Below are 26592 nucleotides of genomic sequence, written 5' to 3'. Positions count from 1 at the left end.
AAATGGAAATTTTAAATATTTAATGTGGTTAAAATTTTTTTTTTCATAGACAGCTTTCAACACCATCACAGATCTCTGTGTCGTGCTGCTTACTGTGGTATATTCCTTAAAAATTCTGATGTTTAGTGTATTACCAAAGCTGGGTAAATAGACACAGAACAGAATCTTCTTCCGATAGCTCTTTGACAGCACTTGCTCTTCTAGCACGTGAGAACTTATTTTCTTCCTCTATGAGGATTTTTGTTACTTTTATTCAAACTTGAATTATAATTGTATTGTAATTTTATAATTTATTTAAAAAAACTAAAATTATCCATCTAGCCTTTTGGTTTACTGGTTTTGTTAAACAATCTCAGCTTTTCCCACAATCCTTAGTTTCATTTTAAATGTTCAGTTACTGGATTATAGAAATACAAGGCTCAATCGCAGGAGCATGTTTTCTAGAAATAGAGTAAAAGGAAATAAGCCAGCATTTATTACAAGTTTTGGGGAAGTTTTGTTGTACCATATCTAAAAATGAGTCTCCTGGAATTCTGTAATTGCATCCACTGATTAGTTTAGTGTTGACACACAACTACAGAAAAACAAATTAGGACAACCAGATATTAGCATAACTAATCTGCAAAAAGATGGCTAAAGCGACCCTTAAAGACGCTGTTCATTTTTCATGATATTACATTTCTTTGAAAAATAAATACAGACGCACTTGTGTCCATGCCAGAGCTATTGCTAAATCACTCTAATGGGTAGGAATAATAAGTGTCAATTTGAATGGGAAGTTAAGACAAACTCATTGAAACTGGAAATGTCTCATATCTTATTTCTCTATTTTCTCACCTAAAAAAAGGTAAAGAAAATGTTTCTAGTTAGATGCTTACAAAGAGTTCAGCAGTCTTGGTTGAAAGGTATACTACCCAATAGTACTGCATTTAAACTAATTTCCAATTTTGAAAGCTTCTGTAGAGCATACAACTTTTCTTTTTTGGTTCTAGTATTTTTTTTTTTAATTCCCTTTAGGTTATTAGTCATATAAATGCTCTGGGACCAGGGAGGAACAGATGAGGAGGCATCAGTTTTAAAATGAAAAACCCAATTATGTATCCCTTTAAAAACATTTTTTGTTAAAACATAAATATCAATATCATGAGTGCAATATCTTAAGAGTACAGCTCAGTGTAATTTTACAAACTGAAAACATCGTGTACTCAGAACCCAAATCAATAAAGAGAACATTATCAGCACTCCAGAAGGCCTTCGTATTTCCTTGTCACTATACCCTACCAAGACTAACCACCATGCTGACTTCTCACATAAATTGGTTTTCCTGTTTTTGTACTTTCTATAAATGGAATCTGGCTACTCTTGCTCAATACTGTTTGAGATTTGCCCATATTATTGCATACTAATTTGGATGGTTCGTCCTCAGGGCTGTATATTTTTTCATGGAGTGAATACACCACAAAATTTATTTATTCTTTCTACTACTGCTGGGCATTTGGGTAATTTCCAGTTTGGGGCTATTTTGACTACTGCCAATATGAATATTCCAGTACTTGTCTTTTAATGAGTGATCATTCTAGGAATGGAATTGCTAGATCATAGATTCTGCCAAGTGGTTTTCCAACGTGGATGTACCAGACTGCATTCCCATCAACAATGTATATTCCAGTTGTTCCACATCCTTTCCAATACTTAATGTTTTCTGTCTTTTTTCATTTGAACTATCCTAGTGCATATGGTGGATTTCATTTTAATTTTTGTAATGACTCATGAAGATGAGCACCTTTTTATGTATTTGTGCATGGAGGGATATTTCATGTTTATAAATCAGAATACCCAATATTATAAAGTTATCAGTGTTCTCCAAATTAGTGTATAAATGTAATGCAATTCCAATCAAATTGCTAGCAATTTTTTTTTCAAAACCTGAGAAGCTCATTAAAAAATTAACATGGAAATGCAAAGGACCAAGGATAGCCAAGGCATCTCTTTCTCTTTTTTTTGGTGAGGAATATTGGCCCTGAGCTAACATCTGTCACCAATCTTCCTGTTTTTTGCTTGAGGAATATTGTCCCTGAGCTAACATCTGTGTCAGTCTTCCTCAATTTTGTATGTGGGACGCCACAACAGCTTGGCTTGATGAGCAGTGTAGGTCCACACCCAGGATCTGAACCTGCAAACTCCAGGCCACCGCAGTAGAGCGCACAAACCTCACTACAGTACCGAGCTGGCCCCCAAGGCATTCTTAAAGAAAAAAAGAAAGCTAGAATACTTCCACTACCGTGTATAATACCTATTCTAAAGCTCCGGTAATTAGGATAGTGTGGCATTGATACAAGGCTAGGCTGACTAATCAGTGGCATCTGATTTACAGCAAAGGTGACACCACAGTGCAGTGGGAAAGGGCTGGCCTTTTCAGTAAGTCAAGTTCAGCCACACAGATAGCTATTTGGAGGGAAAAGTATCTTGACCTCTTCCTCATTTCATACATAAAAGTGGATTGTAGATTTAAGTGGGAAAGGTAAAAAAATTTAAGTTTTAGAGGAAAACAAAAGAAAACATCTTCATTACCTTGGAGTAGGCAAAGATTTCTTAAAGAGGACACAAAAAGTATGAACCTTAAAAGAAAAAATACACTGGGCCATATTAAAATTATGGTGTCAAGAGCACCATTATTAAGAGAATGGAAAAAGCAGAATGGGAGAAAAATCTGAAAAAAGATTCACATCCAGAATATATAAAGAACTACAAATCAATTTTTTAAAAGAAATCAACTTTTAAAAATGTGTAAAAGTATAAAAATACAAAAATTTGAATACTCTTCACAAAAGGTGATACCGAGATGGCCAGTTAACGTGAAATGATTCCTCCTTTTTTCTTGTCAGTTCTCTTTACTTTTATATTCAAATATTTCTACTACTGACATTCTAAAATAGTATGCTTAATGAAACATCAATAATATGTGTGATTACATTAAAACACATCCTTTAAATGTTACTGTTTTAGGCTCGTGATGTTTTGGGGCCATGGACATATAAACATGCAGAATCTAAAGGATGCAACAGCAGGAAACACCAGATGGTTTCACACATACTTATAATCCTAAAAAAATAAGCTTTTTCATTCCCATGAAATGTGAGCAAACAGAGCTCCCCTGCTCACTCGCTCTCTCTCTCGCATGCACACACACATACACACAACACAGAATCCAGTCTTTAAGCTATGGATATCTCATCCCTGACCCAGAGCCACTCAGGCTCACTACTGCTGGTCACTGGTGTCATCTTTTGGGAAATAATGAAGGGGCCCGTAAGTGGCAGGGATGAATGAAGTAAGGAGGCCCTTTGTGTGCTGTGCTTGGAAATTTCTTAAAGCTGAAGATTTAATGGTTTGTTTCTTAGGTAAATGAAACAGGTGTGAAATTGATACAAGACCAAGTTAAAAACACTGCTCTAATGCATGCTGATTAATTAGAATCATCTGAAGAGCTCTAAGAACTTGCTGATACCTGGGGGCCAGGGTGCACCTGGACCCTGGGAGGTTTAAAAGCTCTTGAGTGATTGTGACGTGTAGGCATGGCTGAGACCTGTGCTGGTGCTTGAGTCGGCACAGCAAAGACTGAAATACCTGATTGCCCTAAAGAGCAACCCTGGTGCACTGCATAATTGATGTTTGGGCTGGACTGGGGAGGAGGGGTACTTGTTCTTTTTACAGTTCTTCTCCAGGGATTATGAGTCCTGGGAATGACTAACAGGAAATGGTAAAACTCTGTTCTCAAGAATATGCTCACAGATTTTCCAAAGAGAAAGATGTCGTACCCTCCCTAATTACCCCGTGAGCTCACTGAAGACGGTGCGCGCGCAGTGCTAGCTCGGTGGAGAATGCTATTGCAAACAAGAAAGGCCTCGAGTGTTAGTGCATGCAGCTGTCTTCCTTCCATCCTTCTCAGCCCCACCGCACTGATTAAGAATTCATGATTGTAACTCAAATACATCAATACAATGAGAGCACAAAGCTCAGGCAGCTTCTTCCAATGAGAAACGTGGTGATGAGGCAGTTGTAATTTTTATTTTTTAAATGCCATTGTGAATACAGATATGCTGTAATAAAAATACATCACTAACCTTTTTACATAATTCATACCGCCTTTTGTAGCTGCTTTCTTCAGTGGTTAATATCTTATTTGCTTTCCTCTTCAGTAACCAAAAATAATGGATATATCATATTTTAATATTTTGTATTATACTGCTTTAATTGATTCCATATGTTATTCCAAATGCTGACCACTAAGATTATTTTATACTCATCTAGTAATCTACTTAAGGTTGTGAGATGTTGGGGAAAAAAGTTTATGTACAATAGTTTGAAAACAATGAAATAGAAAAAGTCTAAATAAAAGCAAATAAAGGAAAACTTTTAAAGGTAAATTCTACTAATTTATCATTTAACTAATTATATTTCTTCCTTTCCTTTACCCATCTCTTCTGCCAACCAAAGAGCAAACAGGAAATAAAATTTTAATCTAATATTCCTAACCTGACTCTTTTTTTTTTTTAAGATTTTATTTTTCCTTTTTCTCCCAACGCCTCCAGGTACATAGTTGTGTATTTTTAGTTGTGGGTCCTTCTAGTTGTGGCATGTGGGATGCCACCTCAGCATAGCTTGATGAGTGGTGCCATGTCCACGCCCAGGATCCAAACTGGCGAAACCCTGGGCCTCCGAAGTGGAGCGCGCGAACTTAACCACTCAGCCACGGGGCTGGCCCCCCTAACCTGGTTCTTATTCCTAACATAGTTTGTCATTCACTAGCTCAGGATATTGTTATTGAATAAAAGATATAAATTTATATACCGTTAACTATAATTTGGAAGATTTTGTTTACTCCATAATTTAGCAGCTCCTTCTGGGTTTAGCTATATTGTATATATGATCCCATGCAGCTTCTCGGCATTTTCAGTAGGTTGGACAGGACCAATGGTATCGTATTCTTCATCTGTGTAACGGGAAAGGAGAGCTGGAGTCCAGAGAGGTTAGACTGTAACTGTCTGTGTTATCAATACAGGGCTCAGCCATTGCTGGAATTCCATTTTTCTGATCTAAATCATTTGCTCCCTTTTTTTTTTCCTTTGGAGTATTTTCATCTCTGTAAATTTATGGCCCAGTTGACTTGGAGACAGAGAAAGGGAAGGGGAGTATCGAATAGTGATTGCCACCATAAGTCGGACATCAAGCAGGATGCCGTTTCGTACCTCGACTTGGTTGAGAACCACACGCCTCCAAACTCAGCATTCTGGCCTCGATTTTTCAGTTGAGGAAATGGAGATTCAGTGAGGCTAGTAACCACTCCAAGAGAGTGGAACCCAGGCCTGTCAGGCACTGAAATTCCTGTGGTTTGCTCCTTCTCCAGGAGCTCGGAGTCTGGTTAGGAAGGAGACAAAATTACGCACACAAATGGATATACCTGAAATTAAAGTACTATTGACTGTTGTGAGTTATGAAAATAGCAGTCACTAAGCTAAAGGGGTCCAGAGAAATAAGATTCCTTGCGGATGGGTGGTCAGCAGAACTGCTTCTTTATTGAAAAGATCAGTTATAAACTGAAGTTTAAAAGAAAAGAGGGGATTCCAGGAGGAAAAAAATAAAAAGAAAGAAAACATTCCAGGAAAAGATGATGGCATAGAATGAGAAAGCCATGTAGGGGAGGGGAAATGGGGACGCAGGGAAATAGATGAGCAACAGGAAAAGCAGGTTCCAAGACCTTGCACATGTGCTGAATGAGCGTGGCTGTGGTGATATTAAGATAAACACTTTTTGAAGTTAAAGGAGGTATCAAGAACTTTGGACTGAGGTCCCATGGAGCTTCGCAGCAGAGGTATAATTTGTAGTGGGTGTAAAGATAGGTATGAGTTTTAAGGAAAATTCTTGAGTGAAGTGTCAAGATGGGAAGGCCTAGGACCTAACGTATATTCACCTGTCGATGGCTGGAAGACAGCTTTTCTTTGAGAGAGACTTTGAGGTGGGTTTGCATGGTAGGCAGTAAGGAACCATTAAAAGTGTTTGATGGCACTGGCCCAGTGGCATAGCAGTTAAGTTCGCACACTCTGCTTTGGCACCCTGGGGTTCACTGGTTCAGATCCTGGGCACGGACCTAGCACCGCTTATCAAGCCATGCTGTGGCAGATGTCCCACATATAAAAAGTAGAGGAAGATGGGCACAGATGTTAGCTCAGGGCCAGTCTTCCTCAGCAAAAAGAGGAGGATTGGTGGCAGATGTTAGCTCAGAGCTAATCTTCCTCAAAAGAAAAAAAAGTGTTTTATTTCAAATGCTGCCGTCCTCAAGGTCATTGGTGACCTCTTCTTTGTAAATACAATGAATGAATTATAATAAAATAAATTTCCATCCCTTATCTTACATGATCTTTCTTGGCTTTTGACAATATGTTGACCTATTTCTCTGGGAAACTCTCTTGCCCTTGTTTTTGAAATACCCCCACTTTCCTGACTTCCCTTTCAACTTTACTCAATCCCCTTTGTGGCCTCCTTTCTTCACTCATCTCCTTGCCCCAGCATCACTGTAGTCTGGCCTTCTACCCTTCCACTCACCATCCTCCTCAGGTATGACCTGAGTGGTGGTGACACCCAGATACATGTCTCTGGCGTACACCTCTCTCCAAACTGCACACTGACCTGCCTTTGTACTCACATTTCTGCCGGGTGAGTAGACACCTGCTGTCAGCCTCATCCTCTGTGGCCTGTCTCTTGCCCAGATGCAGATCTGCTGAGGTCACTCCCTGTTGAAAACCCTTCCATGACTCTCCCTTGCAGTGGCACTAGAACTTCTCTGCCTCCCACTTCCCGATGTGACCCACCTGAGTTTCGCATTCCGAACCTGCCTGCACAGTGAGGGGGCCAAGGTCTTCTTCCCACCCACAGTTCTCTAAAATTAGGAACCTTTAAAAAACTCCCACTCCGACTGATGGGCATGTTGCCTCTAGAAGTCTTTGCTTCTTCCAGATTTCACCCTCTTCCAACCTAGCAAAGACAATGGCAATAATTATTTAGACTTGTGCTGGAGGAGCATAACCTCAAGAGCTGTAGACAGAGGAAAGCACCCTCCCTATAGCCGGTTTATCTCACTCTGTGGCAAGTGTTCTAGGAAACAATATTGTTACTAATACTAGTTTATGACATTATGTTCAGGGTAAATTTTCGTTGCCACAAGTATCTGCCAAAGGTTTTTCTGTCCACATTTGCTCATGCTTCTTGAAATACTTTGAAATACTGACTACTCTTGGATCTATATAAATACATATGTATGTAAGTACGTACATAAACACACAATCCATACATACACACATGTATACACATACAGAATGCACACATGTGCTTGCATACATACATAAGTACAGACACACTCGCACATACATGTGTATATAACTTGTGGGGAACGGGGATTACTTTGTCCTTCCTTTTTCCCCCTTCTCTCTGATTCTGTCCCAGTAGTAAACAGAGTTGGGTATGCTTTGTGGTGGTGTTGCCTGGGAGTTTAGTGCCGCCTGCCTTTTCAAAGACCTGCATCCTCTTTTCATCAGAAGTCATGGATGGCAGCAGGCCTGCTGGCTGTGCTGAAGCCGCGGCCGCCGGCTGGGTGTTCTCACTGCAGGCTTTGCCACAGGCTTGATTTAAATCCAACTCATGTTACCCTGCTCTGGCTCAGGCGCTGTTAAAATTGAGAAAGACATTCAATTTTAAACAAGAACAAACTAAATCTATCTTCCATGGAAAAGTAGAAGAGGCCTCGGGTGGCATTTCTTTAAATGGATTAATATGTTGATCTTGGAGAAATCGGGAGCCATCCTTCCTGTTTTCATAGTTAAGCCAGGTGAAGTGAAAACCAATCTCACTGCTGGATGCCGCCTCTGGGGATTTTGCTGCGTTGTTTCTATTTTAAAGTCACCTGCAGGATTTCTTCTTTAGTTAAAACATATACTGTTGTAAATATAAAATTTCAGTGTTCCTTTTTTTTTTTTTTAACTTTAGACGCTGTTTAGTTGCTTCCTGTTTGCAGAGCTCATACCAAGAACATTTTACAATGTCAACTGGCTGTGAATATCTGATCGTGTGAGAAATAGTTGCTGTGTATCTACCTTCACATAGTAAAGAAATTGCAGCCTGAGCCTGGTAATAAAGTACTAATAATCAGAGGACTGCATCATAGTCCTTAGCAGATACCTAAGTCCTTATTCACTTAAATCTTTGTTTGTAGGTGAAATTATCAGTCATAAAATAAAATCCAGGCATTAAATGGGAACTTTTGCCATACTAGGTTATTCTCGATGATTTAGGGGAAATACTTTTCCGTGCTGTGCGCTTTCACTGAGTATCTCTTTATCAATGAGCAAATATCCATATGATTTTAAGAGAATGGAAGAATGTGTTTTCTTTGTTTTGTAAGGGTCACAAACTCTCTAACTTGCAGTTCTGTGCTATTTATCTGAGTTAAAGCAGAAAGTTCTGGAAGGTGGACTCAGCGTCACTTTATTGTTATTCACCAGGCAAAGTTCAAAATGCTGGAAGGTTGTTTTTTCTTTTTCTTTTAAAAAGATGGAATTAGGCTGGAGTGAGAGGTTAGAAGAAAGTCTTGTGGTATTACTGTGATGTTTGTTGTGATTTGAGACAATCTAGGCTTGCAAGCTGAGAAGTCAGGATTTCTCTCCCTGAGGAGACGTGTAGTATCTCCTGTCTTAGGCCATTTCTGTGTGCATGAAACAGATAATAAGAGGTTCAGAAGTTCGGGTTGCACGGAACAGATCTGGGATGGGGGTTTACTCTAACAACACCTGGAGAAATGAGGCAGCTCAGCAAACAGCCCCAGCATTCACCTGTCCTGCCTTACCGAGACTGGAAGTCCTTCAAGATGTAGCGGCAGCTTCAGCAGTTCACCTTTCCCATCACTTTGCTGCCCCATCTTTGCTCTCCCCCCGGCTTATTCTTTTTGCTACCTGTGGCTGACTCTCTGTTTCAAATAACTGCTTCGATTCCTTCAGTTTGGAGTATCCCTGCCCCCCATGGGGAGGCCTGGCCATCAGCAGGCACCTGTGGTCCAAGCACCTCTCCCAGGGCAGTCAGCTGCCCCCAGGGCCTTGTGTGCCACTCTGCAGACAAGGGGCTCTGAGCCTGGCATGTGGACGCTCCCTTTCGTCTTGAGTTTAGGCTGTGTCTCTGGAGCAGTCTTCCTCTTCAGAGCTAGCAGTATAGCTTTGTTATCTTGGATTTGATAAGGGATTATTCATTCTTTACCATTGCCTCCTGTTTTGACAAATGCTCTAGAAGATAAATGACACAGTCCTATTGAAGAATTTGATACTCTGACCAAGATTATAAATCTATATGGTTACCTCTGGGGAACTCAGTTTGAGATAAGAACATCTGGTTTGTCCAGCCTGCCCCAAAGATATCTCAAGATTTTCTCTCTGCCCTTTTTTCTTAGCCATAGAACTCAACTGATACTTATTTCACAGGGAGCATGTATAATACTTGAAACACAGTCTGAGAGCTATAACATACCGAAAATCTTTGCTTCACTTTGCTTAATGCTTTAAACTTTTCTATAGTGCTCTCCCATAGATTATCATTTTAACCTTCACAGTAGCTGGGAAAGGCTGTTAGCCACTTTTTGCTGCTAATAAAACAGGCCTTACTCTACACAACAAAGTAATGGCAGAACCAGTATTAGAACCCCAGTTTTCTGGTAGATTCCATGACATCTTGATACAAAAGTGTACGATCACTAAATGATAATGTATACATGTGGCTCCCCACCCCCCAAACACACATACACAGCTGTTGAGACTCAGTTATTGAAAAATGGTAGAATGTGCCAGCATCCATAATTTCCATCCTGTGCATGTGATCTTGGTAGCAGAGAAGTTATTAGCCTAGTAAAGATGGAGTCTGAAAAGCTACCCTGTGTTTCCATAGTAGGATTAGCAATCAGTCTAGCGGTCGGCCACATAACAGATTCAGTGATTCTGTACAGAAAAGAAGCACTGTTTCTGTGTCACTCTTCTTCCTTCCATCCATCCATTCAACCAACTATTCTGTTACAGTGACATTGTTTGTAAAAAGTCCCAGACCTGGATTCTGATGCCTTCCTCTAACACTAAGTATGTAATTTGGGTCATTACCGTACATTTGTGAGTCTGATTTATTTTAATCTATAAAATGAGATGTTGGAGTTTTTTTCTGATGTTTCGTCTGTGTGCAGCATGATCGTGGGTCCTACGCACTACTCTCTATCTGCTATGTTATCACCCTTTCTAACCTCCTTCCCCCGACCCCACACTTAGGTTTGCAGACTGGGGAGGGGAGTGTCACTGATATATCAAAAATCTTCCTTATATAGACCCAATTTGCAGGTGTTTTATGGAATTCCCTCTGCTGCTCAATTACACTGAATTACTTTTTTTTGAAGAAGAAGAAGAAGAAGATTAGCCCTGAGCTAACATCTGCTGCCAATCCTCCTCTTTTTGTTGAGGAAGACTAGGCCTGAGCTAACATCCATGCCCATCTTCCTCTACTTTATATGTGGGACACCTGCCACAGCATGGCTTGGTAAGTGATGTGTAGGTCGATGCCCGGGATCCAAAGCAGTGAACCCTGGGCCGTAGAAGCAGAGTGCACAAACTTAACGGTTATGCCACCTGGCCAGCCCCTAAATTACATTATTTATGTTACCTTAATAGGCTAATATTTTACGAACTTGTAAGATTGAATGTATGGAATGAAATCAATATTTCTGATAATTACTTGATGGAGGTGGGTAGTTTCAGTAGAAAGTCATTTAAAACTTCCAGCCTGATATTGATTAAAATTAATGGCTTGAAGATTTAGAATATCTAAATATTTATGGGGGTTTTTTCCCTTGGTTTATTCTATAGCTTAGGCAAAAATTGTAGCCCCTGCATTTATGATAACATTTAGCAGGTAATTTTCTTCACTGGATTTAGGAAAGAACCTGAAATTTAGAATCAGACATGTATCCCTGTATAGGGTGTTCTCAGGCCTTATTCCTGTAATTTATAGCATTTTTATCTGGGATGTTCTACTTCTAAGGGATAAGGTCTCTTTTTCTCTTTTGGAATTCTTAGAAGCTTCCTTTTGTATCTTTCTGTATTCGCAGAATATATGGTCATTTCATTCAAGTGTTCACAAACAGCTCTAAAAATATCAGTAATTCCTTACGTTTCTTGAGTACCGTGTAACAGTGGTTCTCAAGTTTGACTACTTCTCAGAATGTATTTTTAAGAGATGGTTTTGGTGAGCGTCCCCAGTTGAAAATCACAGGTTTGCCAAGAGTATCAGGATATATTTCACGTGGTTTTATGTCACCTTCACTCATCATGGGGAAACTAACACAAGTATTATTGATGACCCTCTCTTTTACGGAGGACACTGAGACTCTCAGGTTAAGTGAGCTACCCAAGGTCACACCCCGTGGTAACACTTCATCTTCTTATTTTCCCAGTGTCCGGCTTCTCCACCAACCCACTGTTTTGTAACCTGGGGTCTTAGTTGTGTTTTAGGTTATCAAAGGTTCGACAGAAACATAACTGGAAAACATAGCATATTGTAACAATGGTGGTACCACAGAGGGGCAGAGTTAAGCAAATACTCGCCTCATGTAAGGAACCTGAGAGCCCAGGGGTTCTTAAGTATCCTATTAGGGACATCCCCCTAGTTGTTACGTGTATTATCTAGAGATAAATGAAATCCTAAATACTTTTATCATATAACCTTTCTCCACTCACCAGCAGGTTCATCCTCAAAGAGCAGTGAGCAGAGTGTTGGCCCAGCAACATGATTACATAGTCTTCTGACACAGCCTGAAAACTATACTCAGCCATTAATAGAGTAGACCCAAAGAGGAGGGCCCTCTCCAGAAAGACACAAGTAATCCCTCGTTACCTGAGAACTGTTCCCATTAAGCATGTAAGTTCTAGCTGGGTTATGAGACTAGCTAGTAGTCAACTCAGGCAGTGAGGAAACAGGACCGTTTGAAGGGTGGGACTGTGGGAGGAAGGGTGCAGACGAGGTGAACAACCCGGGGAAGAAGAACAGGCAGCGTAACGGTGTGAGCTAGAGGAGGGCAGCCGGACACCTCCACCGCTGCCCTGTCATCCCTGCCTTCTCACTGGACATTTCTACCAAAGGTAGAGCGGGATATACTTTTCTTTAGATTAGAAGGATTAAGATAATTAAAAGCCAGCTCTGGTTCCTTGTTTAATCTACTATGTCATGCCAGGTACTGAGATACTATGGATGCGTTCTCAGAGTACAGGTTATTGATTTCCTGTGGATGCTTCCCCAAGTGGCCTAAGTTATATGGGCCGTAACATTTTCCTAAGAAATGCTTTTGGCATCACATATCTGCCAGCAATGTCCCGTTGATCAGGGAAGCAATATGGTGGAGCAGGAGAACCACCAAGCTGAGTCTGCCACTGTTTACTTACATACTAACCATAGGCAAGTGACTTAACTTCTCTGGATTACATAGGTTCCTCATATATAAAATGAAATTGAGTTAATGATTTATTTCTAAAGTCCTTTCCAGTTCTTATACTCAATGATTTCAGTGATTCATGTTGGCAAGAATATTATAATCATACTTTCATTCTTTCATTCATTATGTTTGTATCACCTTCTATGTTGAGGGGGCTACGCTAGATGCTGTGGAGAAGGCAGCAATGAGCCCCATAAAGACTTGCCTCCTGGTGCCTACCATCCAGCCAGGGAAATGAAATGGTGTCAAAAATAATTCTCCCAGAAAGTGAAAATGACAAATACCAGTTGAGAAGGCCATGGAAAGATAAACTTATGTTTATTAAGACTCTCTGTGTGCCCTAGGGACTGTAGTTAATACTTTATATACAGTTAGTTATCACAATAATTCTGTGAGGTAGGTGTTATTATCCCATTTTGTAGATAAGGGATCAAACATTCAGAGAGTAAGTAATCTGTCCCTAGTTGTGCAGCTAGTATATTGAGCCAGAATTTAGAGACAAGCCTTTCTGATTTCAAAGCCCATCCTTTTTCTCTTAGACCATGTTGCCTCCTGAAAAGATTCTAGGAGAATTGATAATAACAGATAATATATGCCATTTGGGGCAGCATAAGCCCTTTCTGGCAGAGGAGCCATTTGCTCAAGGACTTAAAAATGGGTAGAATTGGCATAGGTGACCTGGGGAGAATATTTGCAGCAAGGACACTGGAAGGAGAAAGCAGTAGGCAGGTAGGAACCCCTAAATATGCTCTCTGCCCTAGCAATATCTGTGGAAGTGTGGTGGTAAGCCAGGTTGAAAAGGCAGATGGGTCAGACAGAGATTCGAGAGTTATAGAAAAGGCATTTTGGAGCTACTCCAGATTTGGGTAAGAGGTTAGATAAGTCGAGGTCACATCCAGCCATGTCTTGTGAGTACTAATGTGGACAGGGATGAGGTAGGAGTCATCTGGACTGGTTGGGGAGCTACTGCAGGAATGAGCTGATAGGGGCTTAAATTTAAGATCCAAAATTAGGAAGGAAGAGAAGGTGATACTGAAGAGAATGCTGTGGCAGTCTCATAAAGGTGGTATCATCAGGAAACCAAACCCAAAAACAGGAGCAGACTTGAGAGACACGATGAGGACTCCTGAGATGCTGAGATTTCTTCAGCAGTTCTAGAACTCAAGAAAGCAGTCAGAGCCAGAACATGCAGGAGTCGTGCCTTTGTAGGGGAAACCTGGAAGCTGGGAGTTGAGATGAACTAATAAGAGTTTGGCATGCTACTGTTTACAAAGCACATGCACATTTGGTATCGCATACGCTTTTTGCGATGGCTGCAGGAGAGACTGCAGAGAAAGAATGCCTATGCTAATAACTAACAATTATGAAGAGCCTGCTGTGTACCAGGCACTGTGCTCAGGGTTTTACATACCTCAGTCCTCACATCCCTGCTAAGTGGGTATCATTATTTTCTCCATTTTACATGGGAAGGAGCTGAAGCAAAGTTAAATAAATTAACCAACTAGTAAATGGCAAAACTGGGGCTTGAGCCCAGGTCTGATGGCCTTCAGGTCTCCAGACTTGGTTAAACAGAACAGGGAAAGAAAAAGAAAGAAAAAATTGAAAGAAAGAATTGTGAGGAAGGTAGACACTGTTGATTCCTCTGTTTATTAATTTGCCACTGGAAACTTCGAGAGTAAAGGTTGAGAATGGAGTGACTTTCCACAACTGTGCTGCTTCACTACCATGAAATCACCTGCTTCCCACAAAGCTTGCACATTGAGCTTTTACTGATGTGCTAGGATTCTCCATGCTCACAGTAGAACAGCTGGGCTGTGGCACATTACTGCCTCTCAGTACCCCATATTACTGTATCCTGAAAGAAGGGCGAATGTCTGAAAGTCAGCAGGACTCAGGGACGCCAGAGGCATGCCACTGTGCTCATCCGCATCTGCGCATAAAAGCTTGATATGTAACATTTGCCCTTTTTACATTTGTCCTGGAGTTCTTCACATTATTTTTAAGTGATGAATGTTTTACCTTTAGGGAGTCGTTTATAGGAGTGACAAACATAGTACTGTGATGAGCTAGTAAGATGACATATCCTTGGAATGGCTCATACACCCTGTGTGTGTGTGTTTGTTTGCATGCATGTGCATGCACATGTATGATTTTAAATGCAATTGTGTATCTCATTTTTACATTTCTAAATATTTATATTTAATTTCAATGGAACATTGGCTCCAAATTTTCCATTGTCTCATAGTTTTATTATTCCAATCATAGCTCAGAGAAAGGCTTATCTGAAGCTCTGACCACTCATTGATCTTACTTTAAGATATAAGAAGCCCTTTGAGCACAACCAGAGGCACTCACAACTAGAATATACAACTATGTACTGGGGGCCCTTTGGGAAGAAGAAGATTGGCAATAGATGTTAGCTCAGGTGCCAATCTTTGAAAAAAAAAAGAAGAAGCCCTATGATATCCTAATCTCCACAGCAGTGAAAGACTTCAGGGCTACATTTTTTTCCATAAGACATACAAAGATTTTTAGATTACTTTTCCCACCAACCTTAGTGTATCTTACAATCCTCGAATTTTTTTTTTGGCCCTGAGCTAACATCTGTTGCCAGTCTTCCTCTTTTTTTCCCTTCTCCCCAAAGCCCCAGTACATAGTTGTATATCCTAGTTGTAGGTCATTCTGGTTCCTCTATGTGGGATGCTGCCACAGCATGGCTTGATGAGCGATGTGTAGGTCCGTGCCCAGGATCTGAACCAGCAAACCCCCAGCCACTGAAGCTGAGCCTGCGAACTTAACCACCCGGCCTCAGGGCTGGCCCCCTGGGATATTTAATAGCCGAATAGATTAGATAAATTGGGCTGCTGAAGGTTTCATTGCAGTTTATGGTTCTTTCCTCCCTGCCCCAACAAAGAACACTTGGAGAATGTCAGGAGAGGCAATAAGGACAAACAGTGGTTTGAGCTGACTTTGAAACCCGACATTGACATCTAAGAAGGTTTGAATCCCAGCTTTGTGACATGCAGTATGACCTTGGTTAAACCACCTAATATCTCCCTAGTCTCCATTTCAGTGTCTGAGATAATAAGCCAGACACCATCCTTGAGACCTGTATCCTCAGGACCTGAGAGTTAATGAGCTAACGGCCATAAATTGCTAACGGAGTGTCACCGAAAATAATCCATAACTAATCTATAAATGAAAATTTGGAGAATTTATTCTGAGCTGAAATGTGAGGACCATGGCCCGGGGCCTTTCTTCCCAAAGGAAGAAAGGGCACTGAAGAAGTGGGGTGTACAGTGTGGTTATATACCCCCAAAAAGGATGTTTCACATATGATTGAAATGTCCCTTTTACAGTAGTCGCGAGATGGCTCTGTCGGCACAGCGATTGATGGACACAGCAGGTAGGTCTGCTGTCTCAGTGAACACAGAAGGGTGGCAGGTCTGTTGTCTCGAGCTGGGTGGTCACAGGTGAGCTGGGTGGTCAAAGGTGAGCACAGCAATCAGTTCCTAGCCTAAGGAAAGATGCTTATCCTTAAGGAAATGCCAAGTGGGGGGAAGTTACACCTTTATCTTAAGGGCATTTGTTCTTGCCATAGTAAATGTTTAAAGCAGATATACAATGCATGCTCAATGGCCACGGTCAGGCCCTTTTGGAAAAAACAAAGTCAGGCCGAATTGAGTTTACAGCAAATGGCTTCCTCATATATTCCAATATATCCTATTGCTTTCCATTTCTATTTGTCAGGAGTCTGTTAGTGTGCTTTTCCCCATAGCATAGTTTCTTTCAGACCTTCATTTTCTTATGATCCTCATTTTATATATACCTTTAATATTATTTAATATCACATTAGTATCTATTTCACTTACATTTTATCACACATATTAGTGAAGTTTCAATGAATTATTAATGAGCATTCAGGACTATACATCCAACAGAAAGCTAAATTAGCTAAATATTACCCAATCATTTATCTGAAATGTGGTGCCATCCTACCACCCTAAAAAAATGTAATAATTAATACGAAATTTCAAGTTCAAAGTACAGTTTTATAAAACAAACAACTGTCATGTCAAATAGTGAAATTTTGTTAAAGGAGCTATTCTAGATGATTAAGAGATGAAACCTGAGTTCTGTAAAAAATCCAAAACTTACATTTAACTTTACACTTGGAAGTACATTATAAATGACAAGGTAATATTTATGTGTATATTTATAGGTTTAATTAGCAGTTATTTTATTATATGTCATTCACATAAATGGAAAATTATTTCAAATAAGAGGATGTCATTTTCAGTAATTATTGTTGATATAGTTTTGGGAGAGTTGATTTCTTGGTTGCTGTAAAGAGTGAGTGAGTACGTGCATTGTCTCCTCGCTAGGTAAAGGTTATTACCTGTCAACTAATCTGAAAATAGATCTTTTCCATAACTAATTAATTTTCTTATTTTTTCATCCATATTTTGTACTTGAGAACACTTAGAAGGCACAGTGACTTGTTCAGGCGCACAGATCAAGGCTAATACTCAACTTCTAACTCGCATGGCCCATTACGGCACTGTAATGTTATCCTCCTGTTAAACTGCAAGTATCTCATAGCTTTGGGCTTGTAAAGGCCTTTCTTTCTCCTTCGTGTTTCACATTTCCAATAAATGCCTGCTGAGTATAGTGCAAGGCACAGAGGAGTGAACAATACAGGTGCAGTCCCTTCTCTCAGGAGCTGGCAGTCAGGGAGAACAGACAGTAAACAAATAAGCACACCAATGAATATATCACAACAAGCTGAATTAAGCGCTGTTAAGGAGGGCTGCCTTGGAGGAAGACCAGGGACACCAGTCAAGGATGTCTTCTCTAAGCAAGTGACATTTAATCGGGGACCTGGCGATGAGTAGAGGTGAGTTAAGAGGAGGGTGAGGAAGGACAGGTCGGAGGGAGACAGACTGTGCAAAGACCCTGAGTGCTAAAGAGTTTATTAGCACATTCTAGGAACTATCAGAAGACAGGGATTGTCTTTCTGCATTTAGTCTAAGGGTCACTGAAAACCCTCTTGTCCTGGTTTCTCCTCTCCAAGCCGCTCTGTCCACATGGGAGGGAAGTTTCTGCAACCTCAGCTGCCAACTCATTTACAAAAGAAAAGTCAGACAGTCATCTCCTATCAGTGCAGCTCATTAGTGAGACCTGGAGCTTCTGAGACTTCCAGGTGAATTTGGTTTAACAAAGCATCACAAGGAGAGGTGAAACAGAAGGACACAATTTATCCCCCAGTTCACTGCTGCCTGACTTGACTTGCTAACATGGGGAAGTTATGCACTTGGAGAGGTGAACAAGCTGTACCTACCTGCAGTGAAATATTTTTGACTGTGAATTTTTGTATCTCTGTTTCCTGTCCTCCTTCAAACAAAGATTTATAAAACAAATAGTCATATGAGCATATGTAAAATTTGTTTAAGCAAACCCAAGGACTTTTTTTGCTTCCTGGACACTGATAACCCACAGTTTAAATCATAACCTCCATTGATACACAGTTCTCAGGGAGAAGGGACACTCATCCGCCTCTGGTCACTAGCACTTTGGGTAAAATCTTGAAGTGATTGTTCCTAGGTAGCCTAATCAGCTACTGTAATTATCTGCCCCAAATCCAGGTTAAAATGTTACGATATCAATGAGACAAAGTGCACATCTTTTCCTCTGGAATTGGTTTAACTGGTTAAGAAAACCCCACACATCCTTGTTTTGTTAAGGTAATAAAAGGAATTCACATAGAACATAAATAAATTTTAAATTGCTGAAAAAAAAATATTTTGGTCTTAAACACAAACATCACAGCAAAACTTACCTATCACCCAATTAGGAGCATCGTTAAAGCATAAACCTCAAACCCACTCAGTAATACGAACAGTCATGGCCCCTTGTAGGCCGTAGGGACTCATCTCTTGCCCCTGGGAGGAGAAATGGTGGCAAGATCGTTCCATCCATCTCCACGCTATCTTCTCATGTGCTGTTCCATTTTTCGGTAACTTGATCCAAAATGACCATTTTTTATGGTCTCTCTCTCTCTGCAAATCTCTGGCATAAGAATACCTGGCATAGTATTTTTACGTAACAACAAGTCCTAGGTTGGTTAATTCAGTGGCCTATAGACCTCCTGGCTCCAGCTTGGCAATGTCCAACAATAAAAAAAGGGAAGTCCTTGGCTCATGTCTTCCTTTCAGAGTGAGGAAACCTTTTCCACAAGGCCCCAGCCATCCTCCCTTCTAGTTACATTGACCAGAGTTGTGTTACATGCTTGTACCCAAACTGTTTGTTAGGCAGATTGAGACCATGATTGACTTAGATCAGTCAAGATCAACACCATGGGGCTGGAAAGAGGCCTCCCTCCCTTGAAGCTTACAGGTGGCTGAAGAATTTGGGGCTTTGTTGGGAAAGAAGTAAGCGAAAAACAAGCAACTGTGGAATGGGCAACCAGTGGTCTCAACCACAGTAGGTTTAGTGCATGGGGCCAGGGAACCTGCGTTTACCAAGTACTCCAGGTATTGCCTAGTGGTAGTGGTTAAGCAAGCACTTGGGTTTGAATCCTGCCTCTACCTTTACCAGCTCTGTGACCTTAGATAAGTTACCATGTTTAATGTCTCTGCATTTCAGTTTTCTCACTAATAAAAAATGAGAACAACAATACCCACCTAGGAGATGACATGAGATGTCATGTGAATGCCCAGGCCTCTTCATTCCCAGTAAGATCTAATCTTTTTCAGGCAGGGTGTTAATAAGGCCCCCTCAGCTCTTGGCACAATTCATTTGCTTCGCAGGTATTTGTTTCCTGGGGCTGACTAGGGGAAAGATGCTGCTAAACTGGCTAAGCGGAAGGTAGAGTATACGGGTGAGTGAGACACACCTTGTGTTGAAGCCACTCGCAGTCTAATGGGCCAGGCAGGAATGAAGGCAGTGTGACAAGCACCATATGCACCAAGAGCGTATTAAGATAGTTTAAGCAGTTAAGTGATAGTATCAGATTTGTGTGCTAGAGAAATTACAGTAAGGAAAATTATTAATTGTAGAGTGTTGATAATGGAGGCATAGTGTCCAGGTAGAAGACCTAATCCAAGCAAGAGATCATTTGAGAGCGAGGGAACGAGGTGACAGTACAAATGGAAAGGATGAATGAACTCTAGAGATAATTTAAAGACTGAATATGCTGGTTTGGGGGCTCAAGAGATAGGTCTGGTCTAGCAATATAGATTTAACAGTCAGTACTCTTGTAGCATTGGTCGTGAAGCCATGGGTATAAATGAGAGCACATCTGGTGGGTGTTTATTAAAGACATATTGGTGGCCTTATTGATGCTTTATACTGTTTCCTATCAATATGCATGAGGAGTGAAGAAATGAAATGCTTATTCTTTTATCCTCCTTGGCATCCATCTCTCCTGCGATTTTTTTTCCTATAATGACGTGGGTCATATTGCTTTCCCTTTAGATGAAGCTTTTTTCGCTTTGTGGGCAGGAGGGCCTTAGCCGTTGCGGAGCCGTCACCATCATAGTGATCAGGAGCATTGACTTTGGTGTCAGACAGACTCTGGGTGTTAGTTCTGGCTCTATTTTGGTCCTGGCTCCACCACTTACTAGCTGTGTGAAATCAGGCACATTTCTTAGTCTTTATAAACCTCATTTTCCTCTCCTGCAAAATGAAAATAATATTATCTCCGCTTATCATAACTACATTTCTTTTCCTTTGCTCAAATAGAGAGACAAAAAGGGAGGCAAATTATGAGAAGGAGCAGGAAAAGCTTGCCTCAGACTTCAACTAATATGATGTATTAGAGACTAAAGCCAGAATACGAACGTGTTGATTGTGTACTTGAAATGGTAGGTTGGCATTTACCACAGGGATTGGCCTGTCTCACTGTGCTTTCTGTAGAAAACATCTTTCAGCTCTAAGCCTGGTGGTAGAGCCTGCCTTTCTGTCTCAAAAACATTCTCGAGGAGGTATGTTTCCTTGTCTGGGGGCCACCCCACCAAGCCGAATCACACCTTGGGTTTATGCTAGCAGTTCTGTGGCTCCTACCTTCTTACTGTGGGACATCAAAGCATCACAGCGCATCAGGCCTCGGAGGCCTCAGAAGTCACCTGAGAAACCACGTGGGAAGGGATTGCAGAGGCTTGGCCAGGAATGGCCCCACAGCCTTCAGAGCAAGCAACACATGCCTGCTGTTGCCAGACAGTTCTAACTCAGTGTTTGGGATGCTGGAGAGATTTCTCAGCCCCCATGACTATGAGTAGCTGGGGTTCTCTGAAAAAGACAGGAAGAAAAGCCCCATGAATTAATTATTAGTATTAGAATTTCACTTTTTTTATATACTTGACATATTTCTTACAAATAAGCTGTTCCTTTTCCTTGTCCATGCTGAAGCTAGCCCCCTCTCACCGCAGACTATCAGTGCAGTGGTGCTGAGCAAAGGAGAGCAAGATGGAGGAAATCCAGGCAACAGCAGTTGGAGCTCAGGGAAGCCCTGGGCAGCTTTGCCTTTAGGAAGCCATCTGACAGGCATTTGCTTTTCCTAACGCATACTTGGTAAGCCATTCTAATGATGTGGTCACATCAGATCTCTCTCACCCTCTCTCTCTAAACATTTCTTTTTCTGGGATATGAAATGACTATTCTGGGAGGAAAGCAATTTGATGTCAGGGGCTCCTTTGAGCCTTGGGAATTAGGACTCAGAAGCTTGGAATTGGAGCTCAGCTGCTGGTGGAAAATACACTGTGAATGTTTTATTCAGTAATGCATATATAACATTGAGCAGAATCCAAATACATAAATCACTTATACAATAGCCGTTAAAAGCCAGCTTCCAGCATTTCAGAACATGGCTGCCAGAATTGCTCACAAAGTCCTCTGTTGCCATCTGCTGGTCGAATGTTTTATTATGCTTTTAAATCTTCGTTTTCCATATTTTTAGTTTCCTTCAGCTCTTCATAGTCCTTTGGCGCTCAGATTTTTCTAGGATAAAATTTGACCCCATCAAAACTGAATTGCCTTGTGTTTTTGAGAATTGTAAAAGAAAACCATAGGACTTTTTAAAACTGGCAGGACAGAAAGAACAAGATAGACAGAGATGACGAAGCCGGTTTCTTCACCTTGGCTTTTTTTTTTTTTTTTTTTTTTTCTCCTTGGCTGAGGAGGAAGGTTTGCCCCGAGCTAACATCTGTGCCATCGTTCCTCTATTTTGTATTTGGGTTGCTGCCACAACATGGCCACTGATGAGTGGTGTAGGTCTGCACCCGGAACAGAACCCGGGCTGCCGAAGCAGAGTCCACTGAACTTAACCACTAGGCCACAGGGCTGGCCCCCTCACCTTCACTTTTAACCAGTTCTGTGTACATATCTAGGCCCTCTGAATTCAGGCCCCAGGACAGCCTGCATCTCAGGGGCAAAGACTCAATACTTCGTTTGCCTTTAGAAGGGGTCTTGTTATCATAACTGTCTACCTCTCAATGTCTGTAAATCACAGTTACCAATATATTACATCAAAGAAACAGGAATTATTAGTATTACCAGTAAAACCTGCCCATAAATCAGCATGAGCTCACATGATTTCCAGCAGAGAAACCTTACCACACAGGTTGCCATGAGTCACCAGAGCCAGAAGGTAAATTTGGTCACCTGTGTAAGACATAGTTGAATAATTATTGGGTAACCTTTTGACATCAGTTCAAAATGGCCATCATATCTTGAATGACAGAGGTGTGCTGACCAGGCATCAGACTAATCCAAAATGAAGATCTTCAATATGGCCGTGGGTCTTAGAGCAGATGTCACATGAGCCTTCTCAAGCGAGTTATCAGCATCATACAATTCAGTTATGGCCATGAGCTATTCTGAACTTGAAGTGGCATCATTAGTCTCACCAGCTCTGAAACAAAACATGTGGCATCTCAGCTCCTTGAAGTTGCGTGAGAGGCTGGATGGAGAATATCCAGAATGCAGCCCCATGGTGATTTGGGCTAGGGCAAGGATGTAGGAGTGTTGATGGAACCATGGGATATCATGCCTGCAGTACAACCACGATGCAGATGTTCTGTGAAATTTCTGCAGCAGGCATACAGGCTGAGAGCCCTGACTGGACATGACAGTGCTCTTTTTAGGCAAAGGCATTCCACATACTGCAATTAAGAGGCAGAGTTGATAAAGCCTGCTGGGCTCTTCAAATCTGGGCATGGCTGTAAGCCCCAAAAAGATGTCAGTTAATATTATCTCCTAATACAAAGGGTAAGTCGTTGGGCAGGAAAATCATGTTTCAAATTTAGAGTGAAACATTTAAAAAGTGATGGCCTTTCACTTTAACCATGAACTATGGAAGGGAATGTGGAATGGCAGAATAGTAGAAATGAAAATCGAGGAATCTAAGACTATAAACCCAAGGACTTTACATATTATTTATCTACGCTGCATGATAAATCACCCCAAGACTTAGTGACTTAAAGCAATAATCTTTATTTATTACCACTCTCAGCTTCTGTGGGTCAGGAATTCAGACTGGGCATGTCTTACAGAGAAACCTCCACAGTTATAAAAGACTCAAAAGCTGAGGCCTGGAATCACTCACTCGCTCACTCGTCTTAAGAATGATGCTGGCTGTCAGCTGGGAGCCTGGCTGAGATTGTCATCCAGAACATGCACACACAGCCTTGCTATGTAGAGTTGGCTTCCTCACAACATGGTGGCTGGATTCCAAGGGCAAGAGTCCCAAAAGAGAGCCAGGCAGAAGCCATATGGCCTTTATGACTTAGCCGCAGAAGTCATGCCATGTCACTTCCACTGTCAAAGTACTGGTCAAGGGAGTTACAGAACCTGCTCACATTCAAGGAAAGGGAACTTAACCTCCTTCTCTCAGTGGAGGAGTGTCAAGTCATGCTGTCAGGCGAGCATGTGGAGTGGCAGGACTGTCTTTGAAAAATACCATCTGCCGTACCTATCCCGTTTATTGTCTGTAACCCCATCCCCACACGTGTACAGCAACAGAGTGTAGCATGTTATAGGCCCTCAGTGACCACTGGACCAGTCTGTGATGGTTAAGTGAGTGGGTCGGTGGGTTGGCTGTAGTTCTGGTTCTGTGTCCAATTTGCAGTTTGACCTGGTCTTAGTCTCTCTGGATCTTAGTTTTCCCTTCTGGAAAACAAAAAGACTAAGCTCTAAATCACTGATTATTAACCTTTTTTTAATGTCCCGATATATGTGCTTCAGTGATAGTGGGTTTCAAAACAGGAGTAATTCTGATTGAGAGTGAAGATAAAAGTTTAGAAAAGCCCCCCTCGGAAATTCTAGTCTCCCACCTCCCCCACCCTGAGAATCCTGAGTTAAACGAGCTGTAAAATTTCTTCCAGCTCTGATCTCCATGAGCATTGAAACCTTGGACACATTCCTTGGCTTCTTTGGGTTTTAGTTTCCTGCTCTATAAAATGAAAGACCTATTAAATTATCAGTTAGACTTTTTGCAGCTTTCAAATGTTTGATTTTAGTATTCATGTTGACATAATGAGATTCCTTTAACCACACTAATTCTGCTTTGCTATATGGATACATGAATCTATAGAAGAAGTCCTGTGTTTATAAGTTCTGCCCAGGGTGTTTGAGATGTTTTCCTTTCTGTGGAATGATAGAATCATAGAGTGGCTTTTGTGGTTGGGGCTTTGGGAATCATCAAACTCTCCATCTTACACCTTAGGAAACTGAAGCACAGAGAGGCCAAGTGATTTGCCCAAGGTCAGAAGGTGTATTACTCAGGGTTCTCCAGAGGAACAGACCAATTGGGTATGAAAGGAGATTTATGATGAGCAATTGGCTCACACAATTATGGAGGCTGAGAAGTCCCACGATCTGCAAACTGGAGACCCTAGAAAGCCAGCCTGAGTCCGCAAACCTGGGACCCAGGGGAGCCAACGATGTAAATGCCAGTCCACGAACAGGAGAAAATGAAATGAGGTGTCCCAGTTCAAGCAGTCAGGGCAAAGGGAGCGAGTTCTTCCTTCCTCGGCCTTTTGTTCTGTTCAGGCCCTCAGCATTTAGGAGGGCAACTGAATCACTGAGTCCACCAATTCAAATGCTAATATCATCTGGAAACACCGTCACAGATACACTCAGAAACAGTGTTTAATCTGGGCGTCCCTTGGCCCCCTCAAAATGACACACAAAATTAACCATCACAAAGAGCAGGATTATTGGCAAATTAGGCTAAAATTCTGTTATCTAAGGTAGTGAACTTTACTGTTTGTGTGACATCATCCTTTTAGTAGAACATATATAAACATGTGGACCCCAGGTCCCAGCAGTACCCCATGTCTGTCATCTCCATCATTCTAGGAAGAGCCTGCAGCCTAGAACAGTGCTGTCTTCTTAATTTCATAAATGTGGTAAATGTTTAATTACTTTTATAAAAGTATAGATTTTTCAGACATAAAACTCTAGATTAAAGAGCTGAAAGTCCAAAATAATTATAACCAAAGGTAATCATGATCACACATGGAGGTTCTTGGTATGACATCGGTGGAGAACAACAACGTTTGAATATGTGTAGAACTAGATATTTTAAATACAAGCCGACAGGCTTTTTAATCTACTAGGTTAATTGTTTAGGAGGTGAAAGGTGGCATGAAGAAAACTGTACTGTTACACTACAGTACAGGACAAAGGAAAGGGTCCACATTTGGGTTTAAATCTGTTGCTACTTTTTACTTTTTAATTGTGGTAAGATACACATAATAAAGTTTACCATCTTAACCATTTTTAAGTACATGTGTTACATTTTTAACAGGTTCTAATTCAGTGACCAAGAACTTAAGAAATAACAAGCAAGGAAGTGCTAGGCCTCACATGTTCACAAGTCAAATCAAGTTGACACACAAGGTTAACTTTTCTAAGCCCAACTCCATGCTTCATAGAAAAGGTCCTCAGCTACAAATTGTAAATACCTGTAAAACACTATTAAAGAGTTTTACTTTGTAAAATATTTATAGCACATCATAGTTTGTCTAAAGCTAATGTTGGTCTCCTTTGATGCTAAAGCCCTACGTACTTTGGATGTACTCTCCATATTTACAAATGCCCTTCCTCCAAACATGTTTAAAATTTTGTCAAATCTTAAACTTTATTTAAACAAAAGATCTTCTATAATATTAAGCACAGTTATATCAAAAGTGTCAAAAACCAGTAAAGTGCTACTGTTTTAAAACCAAGCATTTACTTTTACATAATTTTTCTCAATCTCCTACTCCAGTTTGTATTTTTTGTAAATACAGTGTGACCTGTGTCATGAATTAGACTTGATATTCTGTTGCCTAACTTTGAAGTGTATTGTTGATCAAAGTTCTAGTTGTGATGCATTAGCCATGTTTATAGAGTCGTGGTGATGAGATAGTTTGAACTTTGCCTGTTTCTCTAGGGGCATTGGTCTTGCAGCCTGGATGAGTCGTGCCTCTGCAGTTCACCAGCTCTTTATTTAGAATAGGCTACTTACCCTCTTCAGGCCTTTCGTCCCTACAACACAGATTTTAATACCTATTTACTAAAAATGTCAGCAAGGGTAGCATTCAGTTACGTGTATAAAGTGCCCAGTGCCTGGAACTTAGTAAGTACTCAGTGAACATTAATATTCTTCTTTTGGAATTAAGCTCTCTCAGGCTTTATCTGTAGCAACCACTCTGAAGCCCTTCTCTGATTGTCAAAAGACTTTTGTGTTAAGACTTTAAAGTATTAAAATGATTGTGAAGACCAAAATTTCTGTGTCTAAAGGATTAATCTCATTTTCAGCTTTTAACTTTTCTCAAAGATCTCTAGCACTTGCTTCTACTTAAAATCCCAAAGAACTTTTCATCTCTCTTAACTTTAATTCTTAACTTTCTTTTACTTTTTTCACTTTTTTTTACCCCTAGTCTTAAGTCCAAAGTCATGTCTGTCCCCAGGTATATTTTCTGTTGCATCTTGGTGTTTTCTTGGGTTTTGAGCGGGGAATGTGTAAGGGTTCCTTATGTAATAAA

The 26592-nt window shown here is 40.8% G+C and overlaps 1 protein-coding gene across 9 annotated transcripts in view; it reads left to right on the top strand.

Annotated features, from left to right (window-relative positions):
* LYRM4 (LYR motif containing 4) overlaps positions 1-26592 on the top strand; it is a 192755-nt gene that overhangs the window by 109933 nt on the left and 56230 nt on the right. The window lies entirely within an intron of this gene.

This window comes from Equus przewalskii, chromosome 19, assembly GCF_037783145.1.
Source record: "Equus przewalskii isolate Varuska chromosome 19, EquPr2, whole genome shotgun sequence".
NCBI lineage: Eukaryota > Metazoa > Chordata > Mammalia > Perissodactyla > Equidae > Equus > Equus przewalskii.
Note: the sequence above shows the minus strand (reverse complement) of the source record. Positions and strands in the feature narration are given on the sequence as shown.